Here is a 13,771-nt window from a genome sequence, read left to right on the forward strand (position 1 = left end):
CCACCCAGGTCTCGGTAATAAAATGCCAGATTGGTGCCCTTTTCATGATCAAGTCATGGGTAAGTGCGACCTTATGATGTGCTCATCTAGATAATGAGTGATAATGCCTGCGTAGTCCAAACAGGGCCTCTGAGAAACAAGAAGGAGGGTGAACACAGGTTTGTCAAAGTACAAACTGTTATGTACTGAAGTTCTCACCCTGGGCCAGCAGGGGAATACTGTAGATAGTTTTCACTCAGGTCCACATATGCAAATAAGGAATTGAAAGTGACTTTCAGTGATTGGATAGTTACAGAAAGTTGTTACTGTTGCTTTGTAGTTGAGCTCTATATAAGCACGTTGGCTGAACCCTTCAGCCCAGTTCTGTTCTCGGCCTGTGAATAAACAAGAGCTGTTTGAAGAATCGCTGTGTCATCTGGTATGTTCACCCACAACTTAAAAACAAACAGTCCTCTTCAAGGTCCAGGGTTGTATGTGTACGTTCCAGTGAAAACACCTCAGTGCAGAAGGGGTTCTCTGAAGCTGTAAAATCTCAGAACTAGCAAATTAGCTGAAGGTCAGTAGACAATTAAAGGAATTTAATCATAAAGCAATCCATGTGCAGCCGTGTACTGTCTGTTAATTATCTCGCAGTGCTAGAAATTAGAGAATTAAATAAATCAAGGTTGCAACTGGTTATTTTTTTTTACCAGAGCTTGCACAAAGGAGCTTATTAGTAAAAGCATACAGAGGATAAATGTGCATTATTGGAATGGTAGGAAGATAAACTTTAGTATTCCTAGCTGCTGCTTTATATTTCTTTTGCTCTCCTTCTTTCCTCTGTGTTTTGTGTGTCTGTGTGTATGTATGTGTTAGCACTGACCATTACTAATTAGCTGCATCCTATAAACACCCTCATCAGTCTGCATTCAGAAGTAGATAGTTAATGGCAATTTTCGCTCTTCAGAGCCCTCTCAGTGTATGAGGAACAAACACTTGTCAACCAACTAATTGGTATACGGAGAGGCTTTGTGCAGGATGTCTTGTGGAATACAGGGTGGAAAGTGGATTATTTATATGCAGGTGGGGCGGGGGAGAAATTCAACAAAGTTTGCATTTAAAGGCAAACCAACCAAATTCACACTTCCTGAAAGAATACATGAACCAAAACAGCCATCCTTTGAAATTCACACTTTTCCCATTTTTGCTGTCCATATGTCCATAAGAATTCAGCTATCTGCAAAAGCAGCATGCAAAATTACATTTTATAATGGAAGATTGTTTTATTCAAATAATGTGTCTGTTAGGTTAAATTGCATTCAAAATACTGTGTTTATTAGGGGGCAGTCATATAAAAATGCTGATGTATTTTCATGAAGATTTTTTTAAAGTGAGTAAATGGCTGCAGAAATGGTTTGCATTTATTTATTTTATTTATAAAAGCTTTTCTAGACTACTGTATCATAAAAAGCATATCACAGCGGTTTACAAAAAATGTAAATAACATAAAAGCAAATGATAACATATAAAATGTTAAAGACAAGTTAAAAGCAAAAAAGAAATTTAAAATGTTTTAGCCTTGATTCCTGCATTGCAGTGGGTTGGACTAGATGACCCTTGGGGTCCCTTCCAACTATATGTTTCTATAAAACACCGATAGAGCATTGTGTACTCTTAACGACCTGCACAGGGCTGGTAGAATTGGAAAGTTTTCAGCAGGCATTTAAAAGTTGGCATGGGATGCATCCGCTGAATCTCTATTGGCAGGGTGTTCCACAGGACAAAGCTGATGACATTAAAGGTGCAATGTGGGGAACTGAATTGAAGACTGGAAAAATGAAAAAAATGAGCAAACTGAAACTGACAGATCCACCCACAGGTTTCTATCCTTCCCTCTGTCTTCATGACATTAGCTGACAGGCTTTCGTGTATTTTCAGTCTGCGATGTTATGGCCTTTTGCTCCCCAGCTAGAGAAGAATACTGATGACTCACACAGTGGAAGATCAAACGTGGATTTGTCATTCTAGCCTGGCAAGCACAAGAAGAATTCTGTTTGTGAGTGCAGTACTGCTTGAACCGCTTTGTTACGGTAAAATCTGGGTGCGGGGCTACTCTGCCACCCAGCTCGTCGGACTAAGTCCGTGGGTCCCTGCGGAAGAAAAATGAGCTCAGCCGGAGACAGGAGCAAACTGCAGAAGATCCAAGTTTATTGCGCAACAGGTTCAAGGCGAGCTTGAACAGCGAGAAAGGGGTGACATGAACTTTTGAAATTTCCCTCCATGTCCCAGAATACAGTGCAAAATACATCCCAGTTACATCATGAATACATTAAGAAGAGGTTGGGTTACACAGATTACATCACGAATACATTAGGAAGAGGTTGGGTTACACCGGATTAACATATGGAGGAGGGAGGGGGGAATATGCAGAGCTGGAGATATGCGCAGATAAGCACATCCTGAGAAGACAATGGTCCATGTATGCATAGTCTGTCACCTGGCATCGCCCGGAGGAAGGGCTTGGCAGAGCGATTTGACAGGATTAGGGTCTTGACACCTTGCTTGAGGGATTATGGAGGACAGGGGAGGTGTCATGGAGTCCTAGAGAAATTGAGCAAATTGGCACGTTGATTTTCTATGAATTTTATAGATTTTAGTCCCTTTTGACATTGACAATTGGAAATAAATGGATATATTGTAGCGAAGAAGAAGGTGAAGAAGACATGCCCCCCCCTTCCGTATCAGCTTTCATAATGGGCATTTGTTGTGAGGGGTTGCCGTGTGGGTCCTTTCACTGCTCCCACCATGGACAAAGCAGCTCCTCCTCGTATGTTTCCCCCGCTCATCTTCCTGTTTCTCTCTCAGGTACAATATTTGATCTTTCCTCTTCCTTCTCAGGAACCTGGGCATCAGGCACTGTGGCTGAAGCATCTGAGTTTCTTCCTAACACATGGAGCAATCCTAACTCCTGGCCAGAAGTCCTGCCACTCAGGGTGGACTGTGGTGGGTAGCGAAATGTGGTTTTCTACTGTGCCAGCTTCTGCAGCAGACAGTCCTGGATCAGACAAATTGCTACTACAGTGGTACCTCGGGTTACATACGCTTCAGGTTATGTACGCTTCATGTTACAGACTCCGCTAACCCAGAAATAGTGCTTCAGGTTAAGAACTTTGCTTCAGGATGAGAACAGAAATCGTGCTCCGGCGGCCCCATTAGCTAAAGTGGTGCTTCAGGTTAAGAACAGTTTCAGGTTAAGTACGGACCCCCGGAGCGAATTAAGTACTTAACCCGAGGTACCACTGTATCTGGACTAGCTTAGGATTCTTCTTGCCCCTGCTGGTCACTATTGGCATCTGCTTGTCTATGCTTTTCACAAGTGTAATGAGGACATCCATGCTGGTGGAGGACTTCTGATGGCAGAGCCCAGCAGAGCTCAGCTGAGTGCAATATGAGTCAAAGTGAACACCTGAATGAAATATTAGAGGAATGGAAGGGAAATTGGTATTGACCCAACTGTGATAATTTTTAAAGCAAACACCCTCCACTTGGGAGCAGGTAAATGGAAAGAGAATTTGTCCTCCAGGTTTTGCTTCTAAATCAACTGCAACCTATTTGCAGTAATAGTGGATTTCCTGCATTGGAAGGAGGAGGTGGTAGATGATACCTAAGTTCCCTTTTAAATACTGTTATAGATCGGGGGGGGGGGGGGCTGAACCCTAGGAATGAATAAATGCTAGGATTCTGATTAATTGGGATACGGATTAAAACATAAACTGCAGAGTTGTGCCAGACAGGGAATTCCTGGGCTGGCATATGCAAACCAAATTGGTCCAGCTACAGCTATCAAGAGTACAACTGAGGGCCATTAACTTCTTCCCCCAGGTGTGAACAGAGGTTGGGGATTTGGGAGGTTGCCAGGGTAACTGCTCTGGGGGAGGGCAAAGGGTTTTCTGGGATGAAGAAGGGGACACCCATCTTGGAGGAGAGCAGCCTGAAGGTTGCCTGCACTGCTGCCTCTGGAAATGTGTTTGCCGTAAAATCTGGACTCCCTCCATGCAGACTGAAGGTGTAAATAGGTGAATAAACCATATTTCTTAAAGCATGACAGTCTCTGCCATGTCTTCTATTCTCCAAAGAGACGCAGACCCTGTGTGTGTGCCTGGGACCCCATGGGCTCTTGCCACCGCTTGTCAGAGAGAGAGAGAGAGGCAGGCACCTGGCTTTTGTGACAATGCTATGACTCTAACTCCTTGCTGACTTTATTTATTATGTCAACACCCTGCCCCTTCTCCAAGGAGATCCATGCAGCATGCATGGTCCCCCACCCGCTGCGCTGCTGTTCTCACAACATTATACATATATAAAATAACCTCCTGCGGGAGGTTATTTTATTTTATTTATTTCATAAAATACATACACTGCTTGATTGTAAAACAAAACCCAAACACCTCAAAGCAGTTTATAAAAAGATGAAACAATGAAATCAAGGTTAGGCTGCAAGAGTGTGAGTGGCTCAAGATGAGCTTCATGACTGCACAATGTTTTGAAGCTGGGTGGCTCCAACTCTGGCACTGTGTCAGAGCGCAACTACTGGGCCACACTGACTTAAGCGGATCATAGATCAACTTGCAAACATGCAGTCTTCTGCCTGATGGATAAACGGAAGCATGCTGTGCTGGAGAACTGTCATCTAGGACCTCTTCACAGCTGTAGTGCAAGCAAAGCCTGCTCTCAAAATTCTAATCAGGCGCCTCTCAGGATAACATCTGGCTTTTTGCTTTTCTCGACAGCTATAACAAGGCTTGCAGTTATATTCATAAAGGTCCTGCAAGTGGGTGAGTGCGTAGTTTCCCTGTAACGCCTGTGAGATCCATTAGTCATATATTACCATACTCTTATAGACTAAAGATGTTGGGCCTCTATTTTGAAATTGCAATCGGGGCACAAGCAGCATGCAAACAAGTAACACTGAGAAATTTATGTGGTTTGACTTGTTACGTGGTTTGAATCTACAGGGAGAGTTTTGAGGAGCTGGAGATGGTGTTTATATGGTGTGGCAAGTATAGTGGGTGGGGCATTGCAGATGATGACCAAGTTGTGGGGTTTTGGAGGGGGCAGGATGGCAATGCAGGGTGGACGGACTGTGGGAGCACTGGATTGATTCTGCCTGTCTGCCAGTGCTGCAAAAAGGAAGTTTTCCACTATGGTAAAAGCATCAGACAAGGCTGGTATTTTTCCATTAGAGTGAGATAAGCTACCTGATGACTTATCTCTGGGAACAGAAGCTGCAGAGCTCTCACAGTAGGAAGCTGAAATATGAGAAATTCGTGTGTGCTTGTTGGGAGATGGTTAGCAGCAGCGGCAGCAGCAGTTGCAAAGGTGCTCTGAAATGATGAACAAGTTTAGGACCTCCCTCTGGGACCAGAGAAAGAACTGTCTAAAAGACTGAACCCCACTGCTCATTTACAATGTCTTACTTTGTTATTTTGCAACTTTTATCTTATTGTAAGGTAAAGGTAAAGGACCCCTGGATGGTTATATCCAGTCAAAGGCAATTATGGAGTGCGGCGCTCATCTCGCTTCAGGCCAAGGAAACCAGTGGTTGTTGACGGACAGCATTCTGGGTCATGACTAAACCACTTCTTGAGCAACTGGAAACTGTGATGGAAGCCAGAGAGCATGGAAACGTTGTTTACCTTTCCACCGCAGCTGTACCTATTTATCTACTTGCACTGGTGTGCTTTCGAACTTCTAGGTTGACAAAAGCTGGAAGAGAGCAGAAACATTGTTTACCTTTCCACTGCAGCTGTACCTATTTATCTACTTGCACTGGTGTGCTTTCGAACTTCTAGGTTGACAAAAGCTGGAAGAGAGCAACAGGAGCTCACCCCGTTGTGCAGATTTGAACTGCCAACCTTCCGATCAGCAAGCCCAAGGGGCTCAGTGGTTTAGAGCAATAGCGCCACAGACATCCCCTATCTTATTGTAACTAGTATTTAAGAATGTTCCTCAGTAGAGCTTTGAGGCTTGTTCTTGTGGTGGAGAAAATTCATTTCCATACAAGGTGCAGATCATGGACTCCGCTGAACAACTCTGACATTACTCACCTTTTCTCTAACAAAAGAAAACAAAAACTTCCTTTGCATCTTCCACTTGAATTCAAGCCGCACCAGAAGAGAAACATCTATTCCTTTGCAGACACAACTTGAAATCTTTCTTTTGCAGTTGCCAGGGGGATGTCCCCATGACCCCAAGATGATGCAACTGCAAAAGAAAGATTTCAAGTTGTGCCTGAGAGGGGGAGAGAGGATTCAGAATCCAGCCAGTTCCCCTCCGCTGCTGTAGGTTAAACCACCAGTGCAGTATAATACAGAAGGAAACTGAGAGATGGTAACTTACTTAAGACTAGGGCAGGGTAGGGAAATGAATGGATCTCCAAGTGCTGTTGGCAGTCAGAATAGACATGGGGTTGCCAGCATGCAGCTGTCTAGGAGCTGATGAACTACAACTCCCATCATCCACAGGTCAGACATGATGGGAGTTGTAGTCCAGCAACATCCAAAAGGCCACAGATTAGCCATCCTAGAACTGTAAACATTCCAGTAAACACCTCATGCTCTGATCATGCAATGCTATGTGCAGTTTATTGGGAATTGGTCTTAGTAAACCCAGTGGGACTTGCTTCTGAGTAAATATGCATAGGACTAGCCCAGTGTTTCTCAAGCCTGGGTCCCCAGCTGTTGTTGGACTACAACGCCTATCATCCATTGGTCCTGCTAGATAGGGATGATGGGAGCTGTAGTCTAACAACAACTGGAGACCCACTCCACAACCTGTTAGCCACAACATCACCCCAGGTTCCACACCCCTGCTGGTGTTTTTAGGCATATAGAGAAGGTATAGCTAGAGAACACTTTGTTCCATCAGCTAATGGTGGGTTTCTGTGGCAACAGACGTTTGCTTGTAGTAGAGGCAGCTTGACCTTGAGCAGCAGGGTGCCAAAACAAACAGGCAATCATTAGCTCTGTAGGTTGTCAAATGAATTCATGCAAAATGTGAAATCCATAAAATAATAAATTACATTGCTCGAGGCAAGCAGCGTGTGTTTTAAGAATTCACATTTCCTTGACAAACAGAGACTCCAGAAGTGTTTAACTTAAGTTTTCCTTGGGTCTCATGCAAAGAATGAGTTTGGTATGGAAGTTGCAGCAGCACAATGCTATATCGAGGAGAGGAATGTCATGCTGTTGATTCCAGCTTTGGGAACAAAAAGAATTAGGTTCAAACCCCCTTCTTGGCTGCAAACATCAGGATGTTTAGCTGGCCATGGCTAGGGATGATTGAACTTTCCTGGCCTGGATTCAGAATGGGCTTGCCTATAATGTGCTAATTTGGACTCCATCCCAGGGGGGTAGTGCCATAGAGCCGTCCTCCAAATAGTGGTGTCACTGTCACTTAATGGAGCAAAGTGGTGGCAAGACCAGGACAGCACTAGCAGACAGGCAGAATCAATCCAGTGCTCCCACAGTCCACCCACCCTGCACTGCTATCCTGCCCCCCCCAAAGCCCACATCTTGGTCATCATCTGCAATGCCCCACCCACTATACTTGCCACACCATATAAACACCAACTGCACCTCCTCAAAAGATTCCATCAACAGTGTCTCTGAAAATTTTTACACACCACTTGGGAAGACAGGCGAACTAAAGCCAGTGTACTGGAAGAAGCAAAGATCACGAGTGTTGAAGCAATGATTCTTCAGCATCAACTTTGTTGGACTGGTCATGTTGTGAGAATGCCTGATTATCGGCTTCCAAAGCAACTACTCTATTCCAGACTTAAAAATAGAAAGCGTAATGCTGGTGGTCAAAAAAAGAGGTTTAAAGACTGTCTCAAGGCAAATCGAAAAAAATGTAGAATAAACACTGGCAACTGGGAAACACTGGCCTGTGAGTGCTCCAATTGGAGAACAGCCTTCACCAAAGGTGTCATGGGTTTTGACGATGCTCAAACTCAGGATGCAAGGGAGAAACATGCTAAGAGGAAGGCATGCTTGGCAAACCCTCACCATGATCAACTCCCACCTGGAAACCAATGTCCCCACTGCGGAAGGACGTGTGGATCCAGAATTGGCCTCCACAGTCACTTACGGACTCATTGTTAAAACCGTGTTCATGGAAGACAATCTGACTCGGCCACAAGGGATCGCCAAAGAAGAAGATTTGCCACAATTGATAAACTCAGAATGGATGTGAATTAGCTCATTTTAAGCTCAGGCCCACTCCCAAACTCCAGGTCCCATTGCTGTGGAATGCAAGGCCAGGACTATTACCCAGGTTCAAAACTTTGTGTAGACATGAAGCTCACTTTAGGCCAGACTCACTCTTGCAGCCTGACCTCCCAGGATAAAAGAGCTCCATTTGGGTACCCATAAGTTCCCATGTTATGAGAGACGGAAAAAAACTTTATCCCCTCTTTGCATGCCATGCTTAACTCTATACACTTCTATCACGTTGCCTCTTACTTGCCTTTCCTCTGAAATGAAAAGCCACAAATGCTGAAATCCTTCCCAACAGGGGAATAGCGTCCCTTTCCCCGGGAAAACCTGCTGCTTACTACTGAATCGGAATAAATTGTGATGGCTTGTGAATGCTCTTCGCAATAAGTACCTCTGCTCACTCAGAGATATATACAGTTCTTTATTTTACATATGTACAAGCAGTGCATTACAATCATGCATATGAATCCTCCGGTTCAGATTCTGGGAGTGGCCTACGCTGGCTTCTCCTCCAACAGAAAAGGCGGGGAAGTTTCATGTGATGCCTCTCCCCCCTCCTCTTTAACTCTCTCCTCTCCTTGTCAGACGGAATAGGCATTGTCTCACTATCGGTGCCAGAACTTCCTGTGCGGTGCTGAGGCTCTGCTTCAGCATCTGAGATCCTTCCCGCCTCCTGGCTTTCCCCTCTTTCTTCCATTGCCACTTCCTGCCCACCTCCCTCTACCTGTTCCTGCTCCTCCCTGGCATTTTCTGGCAGTACCATGACGCAAATGGCAATCGAGTTTTCTGCAGTGGTAAAGAGCAAGTTTTCACTGCAAAAGTGGCAGGACAATACTGTTCAGACACAACTGTTCAGTGTGGACCTGTACCTGGAAAAAGAGGTGCAAAAGGGAGTATGGATGAGTCCTTAGTTTAACAAACTGGAAAACCCTCCCTGTAGAGTCAAACCACGTAACAAGTCAAACCATGTAAATTTCTCAGTGTTACTTGTTTGCATGCTGTTTGTGCCCCAAACAACAAAAGGCCCCGATTGCAATTTCAGAATAGAGGCCCAACATCTTTAGTCTATAAGCGTATGGTAATATATGATTAATGGATCTCACGTGCGTTACAGGGCAACTACGCACTCACCCACTTGGTAATACATTGCAGGACCTTTATGAATATAATTGCAACCCTTGTTATAGCTGTCGAGAAAAGCAAAAAGCCAGATGTTATCCTGAGAGGCGCCTGATTAGAATTTTGATAGCAGGCTTTGCTTGTACTACAGCTACAACTGTCTAGATGACAGTTCTCCAGCATTTTATGCACATTCAAACTTATAACTTTAGCAAGTAAGATGTGACATGACAGAATTATGTAGAATTACGCATAACATGGGGAAAGTGGACAGAGATAAGTTTTTCTCCCTCTCGTATAATGCTGGAACTCACAGACACCCAATGAAACTGAACGCTGGAAGAGTCAGGACAAAAGTTTAAAAGATGCAAGGAGATAGGATAATATTATATCAAGGATGGAATAACAAATAAAGTGAATAACGTAACAATAAGAAAAATAATAGTAGGTAAAGAAGATCGCACATGGGTGGAGGGAAGTACTGGGTTGTGGGGGAGGGAGGTCAAGGGATTAATTGAAATTATTAAAGATTTGTATAGTATTTAAGAGATTTAATTTTTTATAAAGATTCTATAAGGAAAGCAGAAAGCAGCAAGAAATACTAAGTAAAGTTATTGGAGAGGAGATCAGTGTAAATGAAAACATGGGACTTATGGTTTTGTTGCATATGATTTTATTTTGGAGTTTTCTGCTTATTTTGAAGTTGTTTGTTGTAAACAATGTATATTATGTGAATAATAATAAAAAGAGTCAAGACACATAAAATAAAGTACTCATTTCCAAAGGATGCAGTACTCATTTCCAAAGGATGCTTAAGGATTTCCTGCAGACATCTGGTTGGCCACTGTGAGAACAGGATGCTGGACTAGATGGACCATTGGCCTCATCCAGCAGGCTCTTATTCTGTTCTTAAACAGGAGACACTCTTTAGTACAGTGGTACCTCGGGTTAAGAACTTAATTTGTTCTGGAGGTCCGTTCTTAACCTGAAACTGTTCTTAACCTGAGGTACCACTTTAGCTAATGGGGCCTCCTGCTGCCGCCGCGCCACCAGAGCACAATTTCTGTTCTCATCCTGAAGCAAAGTTCTTATCCTGAGGTACTATTTCTGGGTTAGCGGAGTCTGTAACCTGAAGCGTCTGTAACCCAAAGCATCTGTAACCTGAGGTACCACTGTACATTCTCAAGTCTTCATTTGCAACTAAAAGTCAGCCCTTGTTGAATTTGATGCCATACAGAGCAAAAGATAAAAGCACTGAATTCAAAAAGCCCAGATTTTGGCTACAAACAAAGAATGTGCTCCTGCTTTTTCTTCCTTTTAGCTATGGCTTGAACTTTCTGACATCTTATATGATGTCAAATCAGGGGGGGAATGGACGTGGTTTGCAAAAAATGGCTTGGCGAGCCAAGCTCTGAAACCCGGGAGACCCAATTAGTAGTCTAGGCCAGAGGTTCCCCAGTATTGCTCCACAGGAATGTTGTACAGTTTGAGATGATGAATGAAAAGCATGCCAATTGTTGTTAAAAAATCACTACAGAAGTGGACACAAACAAAGGCCACTTTGTCCAACAAGACATCCAAGGTAGAATGAAGCATCCATTCCATTTTCCTTTAGAAACTGCTTAATTTGCACAACATGAGGACAGACACGCAGCCATCCTGTGAAATTCACACTTCTCTGAATTTTGTGATGTGGTTCTCTAACCAAAACAATGCTTGCAAAAACGCATCTGTGAGAGGAGATTGTATATAAAAATGAACATATTAGAAAAATATATACAAAAAGGATTATATTAGGGGAAATTGCTTGCAAAAATATGTACCCTGGTCAATACTGCATGCAAAAATGTGTTTATTAGGAGAAATTCATACTAAAATATTGACAAATTTTCATAAGGTTGTTTTTTTGTTTTTTTTTTTAAATCATTGTGGAAATGTGGAGAGCTGCATTTAAAATGATAAAAATGAGAACTGGAGAGAATAGAAATGGACAGATTAGCCTTTCCCTACCCACCTTCTTTGAAAGAAGATACTTTCCATCATGCTCGGGGATAGATCTCATTCCTTGCTAGTAAGGGATATTTTCCATGTGTCAACAAGGGGTGGCTTTCAATAGATTGCAGTGAGAGAACTGCTGTGGTTTGTATGAAACCCTGACCCAGAATCAGGTAATCTACAAATGATTTAGCTCTGGGTTCCCCATGAACCTGCCAGGTGCCACGGGCAAGAGGATGCTCCCTTTTCGTCATGCTCCACTTCTGAGGGCACCCATGGCTACAATGCCATACTAGGACCCAGAAGACTAGGTTTCAAATGCCCACCTGCCCATGAAACTCACTGGGTGACCTTGGGCCAGTCACTGCCTCTCAGTTTCACCTCCCTCACAGAGTTGTTGTGGGAATTAAATGAGGAGGGAAAGACCCATGTATGTCATTTTGAGCTCCTTGGGAAAAAAGATGTAATATGAAAGGCAATAAAAAAAATAACTTAATTGAAAACAAACGAATCCAATCTGCATGTGTGCAGTGGTGCCCCGCAAGACAAATGCCTCGCAAGACGGAAAACCCGCTAGATGAAAGGGTTTTCCGTTTTTGAGTTGCTTCGCAGGACGAATTTCCCTATGGGCTTGCTTCGCAAGACGAAAATGTCTTGCGAGTCTTGAGATTTTTTTTCTCGCTCCCCCCCCTTTATCTAAGCCGCTAAGCCTTTAATAGCCTTTTAGCAGCTAAGCCGCTAAGCCAATAAGCCTTTAATAGCCGCTAAACCGCTAATAGCGCTAATCCGTTAAGGCGCTAATAGGGTTGCTTCGCAAGACGAAAAGACCGCTAGACGAAGACACTCGCGGAACGGATTAATTTCGTCTTGCGAGGCACCACTGTATACAGATTCCTTTGAGGACATTACAGTGTATGACCATAGTGGGTTTTGAGCTCTGAATGCTACTCCTAATATAGGCTTTGTGCTTCTCCTGAATGAAGTAAAATATTCTTTTATTGGTGACCTTCACCAGTTAATGGCTGCCTTTGGTTGGGTTCTTTAGCTGAATATGTGCTGTTCAATTTGATAGCTAAATACTGCAATTGAGGAGCCACTGACTGAGGAAGAGGGTACAAAGGTGCCGAGATTGCTTTGCTCGTCTGCCAGGGACAATAAGCATTTCCAGCCTAAATTTGAAATAAGGGCTATTTGCGTGGGATTACTATAGTCTCAGAAATGTGCAGGCCAATTTACAATAGCCATCAGCAACAAATTGTGAGGAGAGAAGCATTTTGAAACAGCTCTGAATTCTGAGGTTCTCTGCGCCAATCCTATTCTCACAAAGTGTTCTAGTTGTACTCTGTCTTTCATCCATTATGCTTTTTAACTAAACCCACCTTTGAGGACTGTTTCATAATTCATTTTCTCCCTTTCCAAATGCTCCATTTCCTTCAAAACAGGTTGGCAGGGAAGAATTTTATTAGAATTGGATTTATTTGGCGCGGTCTGGCAAAGCTACAGCTATGCCAGGAGTGAACAAACTGGCCAATTTCAGTTTTTCCTCTATTCCTAATCTGAATCTTATTCATATATCTGAATCTTATTCATATATATGAACATTCACCAGCATTTCAATGGTCCTTTCTCCTATTAATACAAATTGCTGTATGCAATACACACTTTTTTCCAAGCAACTGTCCTTCGTGTAATGCATTTGTGTACACTGGTACCTCGCAAGACGAATGCCTCGCAAGGCGGAAAACTCGCAAAACGAAAGGGTTTTTGGTTTTTTGAGTTGCTTCGCAAGATGATTTTCCCTATGGGCTTGCTTCGCAAGATGAAAATGTCTTGCAAGTTTGTTTCCTTTTTCTTAAAACCGTTAATACAGTTGTGACTTGACTTCGAGGAGCAACTCATAGCACGCGGTGTGGTAGCCTTTTTTGAGGTTTTTGAAGACTTTGGTGATTTTTGAAGCTTTTCCAAAACTTTTCCGACACCGTGCTTCGCAAGACGAAAAAACCGCAAGACGAAAAAACTCGCGGAACGAATTAATTTCGTCTTGCGAGGCACCACTGTATGTTACTTCCATAAATACATACATCTTAATGCACCCTTTGCCCTAATATATATTTACAGCCACACTTTTGTATTGGTTGTTGTTGTTGTTGGAGAACCAGAACATAAAATTTGGAGAACTGCAAATTTTGAAGGATAACTTCAGTTTTCGTTTTGTTTCAGGAATGAGGTGGGTTTGCATTAAAATGTGAACCAAACCATTCCCCATCCCTAAACTAGGCTCATTTCACCTAAAGCAGGCAGCTCATGAGCTGCAGCTCCCAGGATCCAGCAGTCTGATCTGAAGTATGCAGAACCAGTGTGATGTAGTGATCAGATCTGTACCTGGGACATCCAAATCA

At 43.2% G+C, this 13,771-nt stretch overlaps 1 long non-coding RNA gene across 1 annotated transcript; it reads left to right on the top strand.

Annotated features, from left to right (window-relative positions):
- The first annotated feature begins 243 nt into the window (after positions 1 to 243).
- Positions 244 to 3,000, top strand: LOC308480322. The gene is made up of 3 exons (XR_013988038.1): positions 244 to 556; positions 1,918 to 2,035; positions 2,878 to 3,000. It is a non-coding gene; the product is annotated as an uncharacterized lncRNA (long non-coding RNA).
- The last annotated feature ends 10,771 nt before the right edge of the window (positions 3,001 to 13,771 follow it).

This window comes from Podarcis pityusensis (genome assembly GCF_964106645.2).
Source record: "Podarcis pityusensis genome assembly, chromosome: 6".
In the NCBI taxonomy this organism is placed as follows: Eukaryota; Metazoa; Chordata; class Lepidosauria; order Squamata; family Lacertidae; genus Podarcis; species Podarcis pityusensis.